Source organism: Octopus bimaculoides, chromosome 1 (assembly GCF_001194135.2).
Source record: "Octopus bimaculoides isolate UCB-OBI-ISO-001 chromosome 1, ASM119413v2, whole genome shotgun sequence".
Lineage (NCBI taxonomy): Eukaryota > Metazoa > Mollusca > Cephalopoda > Octopoda > Octopodidae > Octopus > Octopus bimaculoides.
The window spans coordinates 196295719-196300153 of record NC_068981.1 but is presented as its reverse complement, the minus strand read 5'-3'; positions in this window follow the sequence as shown (position 1 = coordinate 196300153).

Sequence of the window (4435 nt, the reverse complement as noted above, 5' to 3'; positions counted from 1 at the left end):
TCTGTCACAAGACATAAAACCTTTATTAGGGCGGACAAATGCATTTTTACATCAAATGGAGACAGTCTTCTCTGATTCGAAGCTCAGAACAGGCTGCTCACTTTTGCTAAAGAACCCGTGCCTCTCTGCACATGTGAACAAATGCGTCCTCTTGCTGTCCTACAACAAGCAAGTTTATACGAAGAAGCTTGCCCCCAAAACATATACAAAAACGAAACACATACACACACACACACACACACACACACACACACATATATATATATATATACACGCGCCTGCGCACTGTTATACAACGCGGGATTTCATACGGAGATGCTTGCTCACAAAACATACAAAATGACGCGCACACTCCCGCACATACAAGCTTATATTTCGACAAGGTTTTTTTAAAACCAAATCTACTCTTCCGTTACTGCCGTCACCCCCACCACCACCACCACCACGACAAAACTACCTACCATCCACCTCCGCCACCATTTACCATACTCAGCACAACAACTTGCCACAGTTAATCTTTCTTCACCTTCGCTATGTTACCGTTTGTGGCACTTTAATAGCACCCCCCACTCTTTCTCTGTCACCCTTCTCTTCTCTCTTTTCTCTCTGTCATCCCCTCTCTGTCTGTCTGTCTGTCTTTCCCCCTCCTCTCTCTCTTACTGATGTCGAACATCGAAAACACATCGTCCACTTAAATACTACTTAGATTACTGTAGTAGTAGTAGTAGTAGTAGTAGTAGTAGTAGTAATAGTAGCAGCAGCAGCAGCAGCAACTATAATCGTAGTAGTATTACTAGTAATAGTAGTAGTATGTGTGTGTGTGTTTAGAGAGGGAGAGAGAGGGAGATAGATAGATAGATAGATAGATAGATAGATAGATAGATAGATAGATAGATAGATAGATAGAGAGAGAGACTTGTGATTTAACGGTTGGGATGTTACAACCGCGATCGTAAGACTATGGTTTCGGTTCTCAGACCGGGCGATGCGCTGTGTTCTCGCGCAAAATACCTCTTATATGCATATACATCCACAGACTCACATGCTTTGTGTGCTTCTGGCACATCTGTCTTATGTGTGTGTTTGTGTGTGTGTGTGTTTGTGTGTTTGTGTGTGTGTGTGTCTGTATATATACACACATTCATATAACCATAAACACACACACATGAATGTGTGTATTGCATTGTATACGTATAGTTTCCATGAAGATTAAGTTATTTATTATATACTAAATACAACGCAACAATAAAAGTACAGACCCATTGGCTTCATGTAAGGCGTAGGAACGACTACGTACCTGGGTGTTTCCCAACACGATGTTTGTTACAATCATCAGCCAGGCCTGACGATCGTAACTAATATCGTGTTGTAAAGCTATAATAGACCCAACTTACATGAAACCAATGGGACCTGTATATCAATGAGTGCTACTGAGCTCGTTATTGAGTACACACACACACACACACACACACACTCACACACACACTCACACACACATACAGAGATTTAGACACTGGATGACCCTCGCATCGAGCCATATTGAAGTCCGCCGCCGTGCCAGTTCTCCGGTTGTCTGTCTCAAGCTCTCCTGATTTTATTCCCGACATGCCGTCTTTACAAGCTGATGGTGATCTCATTAATTATTATCTCCACTAAACAGATGTAAACAAACTACAAAATGGCTGCTAGTTCCGGGATTTTAAACATTACCGACCTCGTTCACATTCTCTCAATCATACTTGTCCAGCTTCTTCTTCATACACCGCACCTTGAATTCTCTCCCCCCCCTCTCTCTTTCCCTCATTCTCACTCACTGTCGCTCATTCACTCGCATTCTTATTTAGTCACTAACACACTCTCTCTCCCACTCACTCACTAACATTCTCACTCTCACACGCACACTCGCTCATTCTCTCATTCAAACACACACATACTCCTCCTCCCTCCCTCCTCACTACCTCTCACTCTTCTTCAGCTTACAGAATTTATTTAGTCAACAGCTTCTCTTTAGAACTAACCTGGTTATCAGATATTATCTACGTCGATTTATTGATTTTCACAGCTTATTGGGAATTGGAGTAAAGATTATTTGCCAACATAACATGGCAGTTCTGGTTTAGGACGAATGTTGCTGCAATTTAGCCCCAGGAGACATCGTTTCCAACTGGCTATACGACACGATCTGTGTCCTTATATTTTCAAACAACGGAATCTAGCATCCCCAACTCAGCTCAAAACAATATCTGTGCATCGCGATATCCGGGTTATTTCCCTTCATCAGCACAAAACAATAGACAGGTATTGTTTTGAACAGAGTGGAGGTGCTAGACTCCCTTGTTCGAAAATATAAGGACTCAGCTCGTGTCGTATAGCCAGCTGGAAACGATGTCTCCTGGAGCTAAATTACAGCAACATTCGTCCTAAACCAGGACTGCCATGTTATGTTGGCAAATAATCTTTACTACAAAGTACTGTTGCTGAATATCACTCGTTGTGAGATTTACAGATAGTAATTTTCTTATTGGGAATTATCTATAACTATATGTATAAACCAAAGGCATAGCCTATAAGTCAATAAGTGCACTGTTCCGAATGTCAAATGTGTGTTCAATATCTTGTGATTGAGAATTGTTTTTAAGATTGGTTTAAAGACAGGTTATAGTCAATAGATTTAGCTTATTTTCTATAAGGGGATTCAATATCTATACCATTCCTAAAGCTTGATTAATGTAACCTATTGTTTTAAACTGTTGGTAAACTATGTTTGAGCCTATAGGTCTATCGGAGTAAACTTCATATAACATTCCAAAAATCAGATCTTTACATCCTATTGTTACGGATTGTTGGTATACTTTGTTGATTTGACCTATTGTTCATAGGATTATAGGGGTACTGTACTGTATTTGTATACCATTTTCTAAAGTTAGAAATTAATAGTGTGTCTATCGATATTACCGTACATTTTTGCCATAAAATGAATGTCTTCTTCTCGAGCCATGCTGCTCATGAGGACCGGTTTCTTTGGACCGATAAGGCTGCTTTTTGCAAAACATCAATCTTGCATGGGATTTCCAGTTGCCTTTAGAAGTCTTGAAGTTTCAATGGGATTGAGCCCAACGCTCCGATCACCCCTGGTATCACTTTTACATTAACCTCTCGTGTTCCAATATAGTTTTGCCATTTCCACTTTTTCAACTTCTTTACTCACAACATTCATGTCATTATTATTATTATTATTATTATTATTATTATTATTATTATTATTATTATTATTAGTCTTAACGATAAAAAATTTTATTGTAAAAAAAATTAATCTTTAAAAGCGTTAGCGACTAGAAAAATAACGAAAACTGAAGAATTTTCTGCTTGGATTTATCAAATCCAGTGCGTCACTTTTTGTAGAAGATTCCATTGATCTCAACAGATACCATTATCGAAGACAATCCACTGACACCGACAGATTTTAGCAGAGATTTCTTTCTTTCTTTCTTTCTTTCTTTCTTTCTTTCTTTCTTTAATTTACAGAACCAGAATCACATCAGTCTACTCTGTGTAATGTTGCCCCACAAACATCCACCAAACAATTTTAATATAATTATTTCTCTTAACTGTTATGTCATATATTTCGAAAACCTCCCACAGGGGAGTTTTTATCAACTGATTACCCAGATAATCTCAGTTCATCGAAGTATTTTAACTCAACCTTTTACAATTGGGACGTACCACACACTCCCGCACGTACGCATGCACACACACACACACATACACACGCTCGCACATATTTATATTGACAAACATTATATATGAGATCTAAGGAATACAGCTTATGCGTAGCTGAAAGGTGACATGTTTTTTAAATGTAAGAATTCCACTACATAATCCCAGATCTGAGATCTTCAGTAAATGCAAGTATATGGGCAAATATCTTTTGGTGGACTGAAGGACAGAACCCTCTCCGGATCGAGCAGCTGTCTCGCAGACTTTGGACTCATCTCCATTCAATTATTTTACAACTTGTTTAATTATAACTTCTTCAGTCAAAGAAGACGTAACTCAGATTTGCTGTCTTTTCCTTCTTTCCTTTTCCATTTTTATTTACTCTTTGTTTTATCATTTAAGTGTTTGCGTCAAACTTCTCGTTTCTTACACGTGGTTTCTCGTGTTGCTGCGTCCTGATTTTAAAATGGAACAAAACATGGGCTCACAACCTCAATATTGCTTGGAGGCATAAAGCACGTTATAAAAACCTGCCTAACCACGTGTCTTAATAGCAAGAAACTATTGGTAGCTCTTACTGTAATACAGAGTACATTAAATGATATTTATCTCTGTTGGATGGAGTCCCTATTTTATGTTGACCCTAACGGAACCATAAACTATATACACACACACACATATGTGCGTGTGGGTGTATATATATGCATATATATATATA